This window comes from Scyliorhinus torazame, chromosome 2 (assembly GCF_047496885.1).
Source record: "Scyliorhinus torazame isolate Kashiwa2021f chromosome 2, sScyTor2.1, whole genome shotgun sequence".
NCBI classification, from domain to species: Eukaryota; Metazoa; Chordata; class Chondrichthyes; order Carcharhiniformes; family Scyliorhinidae; genus Scyliorhinus; species Scyliorhinus torazame.
The window spans coordinates 398,991,443-399,004,514 of NC_092708.1; the positions used below are offsets into that span (position 1 = coordinate 398,991,443).

A 13,072-nucleotide genomic window follows, 5' to 3' on the forward strand; every position below is an offset into this window, starting at 1 on the left:
AGTCAATTCATGAACTTTGGGGTAAGCCGGCTGCCTGAAACTGGCAAGACCTTTTGCTCGATAAGTTTAAAAGTTCTTGCCAACATCAAATGTCACAATGTAACGGTGTATGAAGATTTAGGTATGCATTAATGCAGTGATTGGGCTCTGTCTTTAAAAGGTAATTGACCATTAAATTAACCAGTACTGTGGAGGTACAAATGCATTAGAGTACTTTATCAAATGGATAAAGTTTTATTTAGTATTTAGAATCTGATTTAAATGGGTCATCAAGACATTCTGGTTTACGTTTTACACTGATTTAAAGTAAAGGGCTCTGTTAAAACTTGCAATCATCATCTTCACCCACCACCTTTTAGGTAATGAGTTCTAGGTCACTACCACTTTCTGAGTAAAAATGTTCTTCCTCACATTCTTGCCTGCATCTCTTGTCCAAAACCTTAAATCGGCTTCCCCTAGTCTTGTACCATCAGCTAATGGAAACACTGTTTATTTGTCCACCTTATCTAACTCTGTTATAAAATTGTACACACTACCAAATTCTCCCAAGGAGAGGATGCCCAGCTTCTTATATCTAACCATGTGGCTAAAATACCTCATTCCTGGAACTATTCTGGTAAATTTCCTCTGCAGCCTCTAAAGGACCCGCACACTCTTCCTGAGGTGTGGTGATCAGCCCTGGGCGTAATACTCTCCCTGTAGCCCAACTAGAGCTTTATAAAGATTATGCATAAACTCCTTCCGTCTGTACTCAATACCTCTGTTTATGAAGCTCTGCTAAATACTCCCTCAATATGTCTTGCCACCTTCAAAGATCAATACACTTGCTATCATGGTCCCTCTGCTCCTGCACAATTTTAAAAACTGTGACATGAGATTTATTTAGCCTCTTCCTGTCGCTGAAGCCAAAATGAATCACTTCACTCATTTCTGTATTAAATTCCATCTGCCACTTGTCTGCCCATTCTATCCACATATGTCCTGTTGCAGACTTTTTTCACTGTTTACCCCCCACATGTGATATCATCAATGCATCTGAAACTCTGCTCTGAATTCCAATATCTAAGTGATTTACATGTTTCAGAAAAACAGTGGTCCTTGCACTGACCCTTGGGGAATACCATTGTTGACCATCCTCCAGTCTGAAAATCAAGTATTTACCAAAACTCACTGCTTTCTATCCTTAAGCCAAGCTGACACGGACCCTCCTGTGGCATCTACCTCAATTTTGTTCAGCATCCTTTTATGTGGTACCTTCTCAAATACCTTCTCAAACTCTTCCTCAGTAAACACTGTTAAGTATTGTCGCCTTGCCCAGCGGATCGAAGTATCTATCAATGTTTTTGTTCCTAATAGGACCCACTCCACCTCATACTGCCCACTCACAGTTGCAGGCAGGTAGATGATTTTCCCTTTCATACTGATTGCAATTACATTCTCAGACTCTCTTTGCCAGTCATGTTTTGCTCTTCACTTTGCCTCTCAAGTAATTGTATTGGACATGCTTCTCTCCTGAAAAATTCATCAGACGTGCATCATACTGCCGCTACTCTGTTTAATAATATTCTCTATCTTGTTCATCGTCCTGGCTTTACTTCCCAATGTATTGCCCTTTTTGCAATGAACCTAACATTGACTGAGGCTGCACCCCCTTGGACAAGACCTCAATACTGACCCTCCAATGGTGCAGAGCTCCCTCAGTACTGACCCTCTGACAGTGCGGCACTCCCTCAGTACTGACCCTCTGACAGTGCGGCACTCCCTCAGTACTGACCCTCTGACAGTGCGGCACTCCCTCAGTACTGACCCTCTGACAGTGCAGCACTCTCTCAGTACTGACCCTCTGACAGTGCAGCACGCCCTCAGCACTGACCCTCTGACAGTGCAGCACTCGCTCAGTACTGACCCTCTGACAGTGCAGCACTCCCTCAGTACTGACCCTCTGACAGTGCGGCACTCCCTCAGTACTGACCCTCTGACAGTGCGGCACTCCCTCAGTACTGACCCTCTGACAGTGCGGCACTCCCTCAGTACTGACCCTCTGACAGTGCGGCACTCCCTCAGTACTGATCCACTGACAGTGCGGCACTCCCTCAGTACTGACCCTCTGACTGTGCAGCAATCCCTCAGTACTGACCTTCTGACAGTGCAGCTCTCCCTCAATACCGACGCTCTGACAGTGCGGCACTCCCTCAGTACTGACCCTCTGACAGTGCGGCACTCCCTCAGTACTGACCCTCTGACAGTGCGGCACTCCCTCAGTACTGACCCTCTGACAGTGCAGCACTCCCTCAGTACTGACCCTCTGATAGTGCGGCACTCCCTCAGTACTGACCCTCTGACAGTGCGGCACTCCCTCAGTACTGACCCTCTGACAGTGCAGCACTCCCTCAGTACTGACCCTCTGACAGTGCGGCACTCCCTCAGTACTGACCCTCTGACAGTGCGGTACTCCTTCAGTACTGACCCTCTGACAGTGCGGCACTCCCTCAGTACTGACCCTCTGACAGTGCGGCACTCCCTCAGTACTGATGCACTGACAGTGCGGCACTCCCTCAGTACTGACCCTCTGACTGTGCAGCAATCGCTCAGTACTGACCTTCTGACAGTGCAGCTCTCCCTCAATACCGACGCTCTGACAGTGCGGCACTCCCTCAGTACTGACCCTCTGACAGTGCGGCATTCCCTCAGTACTGACCCTCTGACAGTGCGGCACTCCCTCAGTACTGACCCTCTGACAGTGCAGCACTCCCTCAGTACTGACCCTCTGACAGTGCAGCACTCCCTCAGTACTGACCCTCTGACAGTGCGGCACTCCCCCAGTACTGACCCTCTGACAGTGCGGCACTCCCTCAGTACTGACCCTCTGACAGCGCAGCACTCCCTCAGTACTGACCCTCTGACAGTGCAGCACTCCCTCAGTACTGACCCTCTGACTGTGCAGCAATCCCTCAGTACTGACCCTCTGACAGTGCGGCACTCCCTCAGTACTGACCCTCTGACAGTGCGGCACTCCCTCAATACCGACGCTCTGACAGTGCGGCACTCCCTCAGTACTGACCCTCTGACAGTGCAGCACTCCCTCAGTACTGACCCTCTGACAGTGCAGCACTCCCTCAGTACTAACCCTCTGACAGTGCGGCACTCCCACAGTACTGACCCTCTCACAGTGCAGCACTCACTCAGTACTGAACCTCTGACAGTGCGGCACTCCCTCAGTACTGACCCTCTGACAGTGCGGCACTCCCTCAGTACTGAACCTCTGACAGTGCAGCACTCCCACAGTACTGACCCGCTGACAGTGCGGCACTCCCACAGTACTGACCCTCTGACAGTGTAGCACTCCCTCAGTACTGACCCTCTGACAATGCAGCACTCCCTCAATACTGACCCTCGGACAGTGCGGCACTCCCTCAATACTGACACTCTGACAATGCGGCACTCCCTCAGTACTGACCCTCTGACAGTGCAGCACTCCCTCAGTACTGACCCTCTGACAATGCAGCACTCCCTCAATACTGACCCGCGGACAGTGCGGCACTCCCTCAATACTGACACTCTGACAATGCGGCACTCCCTCAGTACTGACCCTCTGACAGTGCAGCACTCCCTCAGTACTGCCCCTCTGACACTGCAGCACTCCCTCTGTACTGACTCTCTAACAGTGCAGCACTGCCTCAGTACTGATCGTCTGACAGTGCGGCACTCCCTCAGTACTGACCCTCTAACAGTGCAGCACTCCCTCAGTACTGACCCTCTGACAGTGCAGCACTCCCTCCGTACTGGCCCTCTGACAGTGCGGCACTCCCTCAGTACTGACCCTCTAACAGTGCGGCACTCCCTCAGGACTGACCCTCTGACAGTGCAGCACTCCCTCAGTACTGGCCCTCTGACAGTGCGGCACTCCCTCAGTACTGACCCTCTGACAGTGCGGCACTCCCTCAGTACTGACCCTCTGACAGTGCAGCACTCCCTCAGTACTGGCCCTCTGACAGTGCGGCACTCCTTCAGTAATGACCCGCTGACAGTGCAGCACTCCCTCAGCACTGAACCCCTGACGGTGCAGCACTCCCTCAGTACTGAACCTCTGACAGTGCAGCATTCCCTCAGCACTGAACACCTGACGGTGCAGCACTCCCTCAGTACTGACCCTCTGACAGTGCGGCACTCCCTCAGTACTGAACCTCTGACAGTGCAGCACTCCCTCAGTACTGACCCTCTGACAGTGCAGCACTCCCTCAGTACTGACCCTCTGACAATGCAGCACTCCCTCAATACTGACCCTCGGACAGTGCGGCACTCCCTCAATACTGACACTCTGACAATGCGGCACTCCCTCAGTACTGACCCTCTGACAGTGCAGCACTCCCTCAGTACTGCCCCTCTGACACTGCAGCACTCCCTCTGTACTGGCTCTCTAACAGTGCAGCACTGCCTCAGTACTGATCGTCTGACAGTGCGGCACTCCCTCAGTAATGATCGTCTGACAGAGCGGCACTCCCTCAGTACTGACCCTCTAACAGTGCAGCACTCCCTCAGTACTGACCCTCTGACAGTGCGGCACTCCCTCAGTACTGACCCTCTAATAGTGCGGCACTCCCTCAGTACTGACCCTCTGACAGTGCAGCACTCCCTCAGTACTGGCCCTCTGACAGTGCGGCACTCCCTCAGTACTGACCCTCTAACAGTGCAACACTCCCTCAATACTAACCCCCTGACAGTGTTGCACTCCTTCAGTAATGACCCTCTGACCGTGCAGCACTCCGTCAGCACTGAACCCCTGACGGTGCAGCACTCCCTCAGTACTGACCCTCTGACAGTGCAGCACTCCCTCAGCACTGAGCCTCTGACACTGCAGCAATCCCTCAGTACTGACCCTCTGACAGTGCGGCACTCCCTCAGTACTGACCCTCTGACAGTGCAGCATTCCCTCAGTACTGACCCTCTAACAGTGCAGCACTCCCTCAGTACTGACCCTTTGACAGTGCAGCACTCCCTCAGTACTGACCCTCTGACAGTGCAGCACTCCCTCAGTACTGACCCTCTAACAGTGCAGCACTCCCTCAGTACTGACCCTCTGACAGTGCAGCACTCCCTCAGTACTGACCCTCTGACAGCGCGGCATTCCCTCAGTACTGACCCTCTGACAGTGCAGCACTCCCTTAGTCATGACCCTCTGACAGTGCAACATTCCCTCAGTACTGACCTTCTGACAGTGCAGCATTCCCTCAACACTGACCCTCTGACAGTGTGGCACTCCCTCAGTACTGACCCTCTGACAGTGCAGCACTCCCTTAGTACTGACCCTCTGACAGTGCAGCACTCCCTCAGTACTGGCCCTCTGACAGTGCAGCACTCCCTTAGTACTGACCCTCTGACTGCAGCACTCCCTCAGTACTGCCCCCTGACAGGGCAGCACTCCCTCAGTAATGACCCACTGACATTGTAGCACTCCCTCAGTACTGACCCTCTGACAGTGCAGCACTCCCTCAGTACTGACCCTCTGACAGTGCAGCACTCCCTCAGTACTGACCCTCTGACAGTGCAGCACTCCCTCAGCACTGAACCCCTGACGGCGCAGCACTCCCTCAGTACTGACCCTCTGACAATGCGGCACTCTCTCAGTACTGACCCTCTGACAGTGCAGCACTCCCTCAGTACTGACCCTCTGACAGCGCGGCATTCCCTCAGTACTGACCCTCTGACAGTGCAGCACTCCCTCAGTACTGACCTTCTGAGAGTGCAGCACTCCCTCAGCAATGATCCTCCGACAATGCAGTCGCTCAGCACTGACCCTCGGACAGTGCAGTTCTCCCTCAGTACTGACCCTCTGAAAAGTGCAGCACTCCCTCAGTACTAACACTCGTGACAATGCGGCACTCCCTCAGTACTGATCCACTGACAGTGCGGCACTCCCTCAGTACTGACCTCTGACTGTGCAGCAATCCCTCAGTACTGACCTTCTGACAGTGCAGCTCTCCCTCAATACCGACGCTCTGACAGTGCGGCACTCCCTCAGTACTGACCCTCTGACAGTGCGGCACTCCCTCAGTACTGACCCTCTGACAGTGCGGCACTCCCTCAGTACTGACCCTCTGACAGTGCAGCACTCCCTCAGTACTGACCCTCTGACAGTGCGGCACTCCCTCAGTACTGACCCTCTGACAGTGCGGCACTCCCTCAGTACTGACCCTCTGACAGTGCAGCACTCCCTCAGTACTGACCCTCTGACAGTGCGGCACTCCCTCAGTACTGACCCTCTGACAGTGCGGCACTCCCTCAGTACTGACCCTCTGACAGTGCGGCACTCCCTCAGTACTGACCCTCTGACAGTGCGGCACTCCCTCAGTACTGATCCACTGACAGTGCGGCACTCCCTCAGTACTGACCCTCTGACTGTGCAGCAATCCCTCAGTACTGACCTTCTGACAGTGCAGCTCTCCCTCAATACCGACGCTCTGACAGTGCGGCACTCCCTCAGTACTGACCCTCTGACAGTGCGGCACTCCCTCAGTACTGACCCTCTGACAGTGCGGCACTCCCTCAGTGCTGACCCTCTGACAGTGCAGCACTCCCTCAGTACTGACCCTCTGACAGTGCAGCACTCCCTCAGTACTGACCCTCTGACAGTGCGGCACTCCACCAGTACTGACCCTCTGACAGTGCGGCACTCCCTCAGTACTGACCCTCTGACAGCGCAGCACTCCCTCAGTACTGACCCTCTGACAGTGCAGCACACCCTCAGTACTGACCCTCTGACTGTGCAGCAATCCCTCAGTACTGACCCTCTGACAGTGCGGCACTCCCTCAGTACTGACCCTCTGACAGTGCGGCACTCCCTCAATACCGACGCTCTGACAGTGCGGCACTCCCTCAGTACTGACCCTCTGACAGTGCAGCACTCCCTCAGTACTGACCCTCTGACAGTGCAGCACTCCCTCAGTACTAACCCTCTGACAGTGCGGCACTCCCACAGTACTGACCCTCTCACAGTGCAGCACTCACTCAGTACTGAACCACTGACAGTGCGGCACTCCCTCAGTACTGACCCTCTGACAGTGCGGCACTCCCTCAGTACTGAACCTCTGACAGTGCAGCACTCCCACAGTACTGACCCGCTGACAGTGCGGCACTCCCACAGTACTGACCCTCTGACAGTGCAGCACTCCCTCAGTACTGACCCTCTGACAATGCAGCACTCCCTCAGTACTGACCCTCTGACAGTGCAGCACTCCCTCAGTACTGACCCTCTGACAGTGCGGCACTCCCTCAGTACTGACCCTCTGACAGTGCGGCACTCCCTCAGTACTGACCCTCTGACAGTGCAGCACTCCATCAGTACTGACCCTCTGACAGTGCGGCACTCCCTCAGTACTGACCCTCTGACAGTGCGGCACTCCCTCAGTACTGACCCTCTGACAGTGCGGCACTCCCTCAGTACTGACCCTCTGACAGTGCGGCACTCCCTCAGTACTGATCCACTGACAGTGCGGCACTCCCTCAGTACTGACCCTCTGACTGTGCAGCAATCCCTCAGTACTGACCTTCTGACAGTGCAGCTCTCCCTCAATACCGACGCTCTGACAGTGCGGCACTCCCTCAGTACTGACCCTCTGACAGTGCGGCACTCCCTCAGTACTGACCCTCTGACAGTGCGGCACTCCCTCAGTACTGACCCTCTGACAGTGCAGCACTCCCTCAGTACTGACCCTCTGACAGTGCAGCACTCCCTCAGTACTGACCCTCTGACAGTGCGGCACTCCCCCAGTACTGACCCTCTGACAGTGCGGCACTCCCTCAGTACTGACCCTCTGACAGCGCAGCACTCCCTCAGTACTGACCCTCTGACAGTGCAGCACTCCCTCAGTACTGACCCTCTGACTGTGCAGCAATCCCTCAGTACTGACCCTCTGACAGTGCGGCACTCCCTCAGTACTGACCCTCTGACAGTGCGGCACTCCCTCAATACCGACGCTCTGACAGTGCGGCACTCCCTCAGTACTGACCCTCTGACAGTGCAGCACTCCCTTAGTCATGACCCTCTGACAGTGCAACACTCCCTCAGTACTGACCTTCTGACAGTGCAGCATTCCCTCAACACTGACCCTCTGACAGTGTGGCACTCCCTCAGTACTGACCCTCTGACAGTGCAGCACTCCCTTAGTACTGACCCTCTGACAGTGCAGCACTCCCTCAGTACTGGCCCTCTGACAGTGCAGCACTCCCTTAGTACTGACCCTCTGACTGCAGCACTCCCTCAGTACTGCCCCCTGACAGGGCAGCACTCCCTCAGTAATGACCCACTGACATTGTAGCACTCCCTCAGTACTGACCCTCTGACAGTGCAGCACTCCCTCAGTACTGACCCTCTGACAGTGCAGCACTCCCTCAGTACTGACCCTCTGACAGTGCAGCACTCCCTCAGCACTGAACCCCTGACGGCGCAGCACTCCCTCAGTACTGACCCTCTGACAATGCGGCACTCTCTCAGTACTGACCCTCTGACAGTGCAGCACTCCCTCAGTACTGACCCTCTGACAGCGCGGCATTCCCTCAGTACTGACCCTCTGACAGTGCAGCACTCCCTCAGTACTGACCTTCTGAGAGTGCAGCACTCCCTCAGCAATGATCCTCCGACAATGCAGTCGCTCAGCACTGACCCTCGGACAGTGCAGTTCTCCCTCAGTACTGACCCTCTGAAAAGTGCAGCACTCCCTCAGTACTAACACTCGTGACAATGCGGCACTCCCTCAGTACTGATCCACTGACAGTGCGGCACTCCCTCAGTACTGACCCTCTGACTGTGCAGCAATCCCTCAGTACTGACCTTCTGACAGTGCAGCTCTCCCTCAATACCGACGCTCTGACAGTGCGGCACTCCCTCAGTACTGACCCTCTGACAGTGCGGCACTCCCTCAGTACTGACCCTCTGACAGTGCGGCACTCCCTCAGTACTGACCCTCTGACAGTGCAGCACTCCCTCAGTACTGACCCTCTGACAGTGCGGCACTCCCTCAGTACTGACCCTCTGACAGTGCGGCACTCCCTCAGTACTGACCCTCTGACAGTGCAGCACTCCCTCAGTACTGACCCTCTGACAGTGCGGCACTCCCTCAGTACTGACCCTCTGACAGTGCGGCACTCCCTCAGTACTGACCCTCTGACAGTGCGGCACTCCCTCAGTACTGACCCTCTGACAGTGCGGCACTCCCTCAGTACTGATCCACTGACAGTGCGGCACTCCCTCAGTACTGACCCTCTGACTGTGCAGCAATCCCTCAGTACTGACCTTCTGACAGTGCAGCTCTCCCTCAATACCGACGCTCTGACAGTGCGGCACTCCCTCAGTACTGACCCTCTGACAGTGCGGCACTCCCTCAGTACTGACCCTCTGACAGTGCGGCACTCCCTCAGTGCTGACCCTCTGACAGTGCAGCACTCCCTCAGTACTGACCCTCTGACAGTGCAGCACTCCCTCAGTACTGACCCTCTGACAGTGCGGCACTCCACCAGTACTGACCCTCTGACAGTGCGGCACTCCCTCAGTACTGACCCTCTGACAGCGCAGCACTCCCTCAGTACTGACCCTCTGACAGTGCAGCACACCCTCAGTACTGACCCTCTGACTGTGCAGCAATCCCTCAGTACTGACCCTCTGACAGTGCGGCACTCCCTCAGTACTGACCCTCTGACAGTGCGGCACTCCCTCAATACCGACGCTCTGACAGTGCGGCACTCCCTCAGTACTGACCCTCTGACAGTGCAGCACTCCCTCAGTACTGACCCTCTGACAGTGCAGCACTCCCTCAGTACTAACCCTCTGACAGTGCGGCACTCCCACAGTACTGACCCTCTCACAGTGCAGCACTCACTCAGTACTGAACCTCTGACAGTGCGGCACTCCCTCAGTACTGACCCTCTGACAGTGCGGCACTCCCTCAGTACTGAACCTCTGACAGTGCAGCACTCCCACAGTACTGACCCGCTGACAGTGCGGCACTCCCACAGTACTGACCCTCTGACAGTGCAGCACTCCCTCAGTACTGACCCTCTGACAATGCAGCACTCCCTCAGTACTGACCCTCTGACAGTGCAGCACTCCCTCAGTACTGACCCTCTGACAGTGCGGCACTCCCTCAGTACTGACCCTCTGACAGTGCGGCACTCCCTCAGTACTGACCCTCTGACAGTGCAGCACTCCCTCAGTACTGACCCTCTGACAGTGCGGCACTCCCTCAGTACTGACCCTCTGACAGTGCGGCACTCCCTCAGTACTGACCCTCTGACAGTGCGGCACTCCCTCAGTACTGACCCTCTGACAGTGCGGCACTCCCTCAGTACTGATCCACTGACAGTGCGGCACTCCCTCAGTACTGACCCTCTGACTGTGCAGCAATCCCTCAGTACTGACCTTCTGACAGTGCAGCTCTCCCTCAATACCGACGCTCTGACAGTGCGGCACTCCCTCAGTACTGACCCTCTGACAGTGCGGCACTCCCTCAGTACTGACCCTCTGACAGTGCGGCACTCCCTCAGTACTGACCCTCTGACAGTGCAGCACTCCCTCAGTACTGACCCTCTGACAGTGCAGCACTCCCTCAGTACTGACCCTCTGACAGTGCGGCACTCCCCCAGTACTGACCCTCTGACAGTGCGGCACTCCCTCAGTACTGACCCTCTGACAGCGCAGCACTCCCTCAGTACTGACCCTCTGACAGTGCAGCACTCCCTCAGTACTGACCCTCTGACTGTGCAGCAATCCCTCAGTACTGACCCTCTGACAGTGCGGCACTCCCTCAGTACTGACCCTCTGACAGTGCGGCACTCCCTCAATACCGACGCTCTGACAGTGCGGCACTCCCTCAGTACTGACCGTCTGACAGTGCAGCACTCCCTCAGTACTGACCCTCTGACAGTGCAGCACTCCCTCAGTACTAACCCTCTGACAGTGCGGCACTCCCACAGTACTGACCCTCTCACAGTGCAGCACTCACTCAGTACTGAACCTCTGACAGTGCGGCACTCCCTCAGTACTGACCCTCCTACAGTGCGGCACTCCCTCAGTACTGAACCTCTGACAGTGCAGCACTCCCACAGTACTGACCCGCTGACAGTGCGGCACTCCCACAGTACTGACCCTCTGACAGTGCAGCACTCCCTCAGTACTGACCCTCTGACAATGCAGCACTCCCTCAATACTGACCCTCGGACAGTGCGGCACTCCCTCAATACTGACACTCTGACAATGCGGCACTCCCTCAGTACTGACCCTCTGACAATGCGGCACTCCCTCAGTACTGACCCTCTGACAGTGCAGCACTCCCTCAGTACTGCCCCTCTGACACTGCAGCACTCCCTCTGTACTGACTCTCTAACAGTGCAGCACTGCCTCAGTACTGATCGTCTGACAGTGCGGCACTCCCTCAGTACTGACCCTCTAACAGTGCAGCACTCCCTCAGTACTGACCCTCTGACAGTGCAGCACTCCCTCCGTACTGGCCCTCTGACAGTGCGGCACTCCCTCAGTACTGACCCTCTAACAGTGCGGCACTCCCTCAGGACTGACCCTCTGACAGTGCAGCACTCCCTCAGTACTGGCCCTCTGACAGTGCGGCACTCCCTCAGTACTGACCCTCTGACAGTGCGGCACTCCCTCAGTACTGACCCTCTGACAGTGCAGCACTCCCTCAGTACTGGCCCTCTGACAGTGCGGCACTCCTTCAGTAATGACCCGCTGACAGTGCAGCACTCCCTCAGCACTGAACCCCTGACGGTGCAGCACTCCCTCAGTACTGAACCTCTGACAGTGCAGCATTCCCTCAGCACTGAACACCTGACGGTGCAGCACTCCCTCAGTACTGACCCTCTGACAGTGCGGCACTCCCTCAGTACTGAACCTCTGACAGTGCAGCACTCCCTCAGTACTGACCCTCTGACAGTGCAGCACTCCCTCAGTACTGACCCTCTGACAATGCAGCACTCCCTCAATACTGACCCTCGGACAGTGCGGCACTCCCTCAATACTGACACTCTGACAATGCGGCACTCCCTCAGTACTGACCCTCTGACAGTGCAGCACTCCCTCAGTACTGCCCCTCTGACACTGCAGCACTCCCTCTGTACTGGCTCTCTAACAGTGCAGCACTGCCTCAGTACTGATCGTCTGACAGTGCGGCACTCCCTCAGTAATGATCGTCTGACAGAGCGGCACTCCCTCAGTACTGACCCTCTAACAGTGCAGCACTCCCTCAGTACTGACCCTCTGACAGTGCGGCACTCCCTCAGTACTGACCCTCTAATAGTGCGGCACTCCCTCAGTACTGACCCTCTGACAGTGCAGCACTCCCTCAGTACTGGCCCTCTGACAGTGCGGCACTCCCTCAGTACTGACCCTCTAACAGTGCAACACTCCCTCAATACTAACCCCCTGACAGTGTTGCACTCCTTCAGTAATGACCCTCTGACCGTGCAGCACTCCGTCAGCACTGAACCCCTGACGGTGCAGCACTCCCTCAGTACTGACCCTCTGACAGTGCAGCACTCCCTCAGCACTGAGCCTCTGACACTGCAGCAATCCCTCAGTACTGACCCTCTGACAGTGCGGCACTCCCTCAGTACTGACCCTCTGACAGTGCAGCATTCCCTCAGTACTGACCCTCTAACAGTGCAGCACTCCCTCAGTACTGACCCTTTGACAGTGCAGCACTCCCTCAGTACTGACCCTCTGACAGTGCAGCACTCCCTCAGTACTGACCCTCTAACAGTGCAGCACTCCCTCAGTACTGACCCTCTGACAGTGCAGCACTCCCTCAGTACTGACCCTCTGACAGCGCGGCATTCCCTCAGTACTGACCCTCTGACAGTGCAGCACTCCCTTAGTCATGACCCTCTGACAGTGCAACACTCCCTCAGTACTGACCTTCTGACAGTGCAGCATTCCCTCAACACTGACCCTCTGACAGTGTGGCACTCCCTCAGTACTGACCCTCTGACAGTGCAGCACTCCCTTAGTACTGACCCTCTGACAGTGCAGCACTCCCTCAGTACTGGCCCTCTGACAGTGCAGCACTCC

General features: G+C 55.8%; 1 protein-coding gene across 1 annotated transcript in view; it reads right to left on the minus strand.

Moving 5' to 3' along the window:
• noxred1 (NADP-dependent oxidoreductase domain containing 1) overlaps positions 1-13,072 on the minus strand; it is an 80,409-nt gene that overhangs the window by 25,841 nt on the left and 41,496 nt on the right. The window lies entirely within an intron of this gene.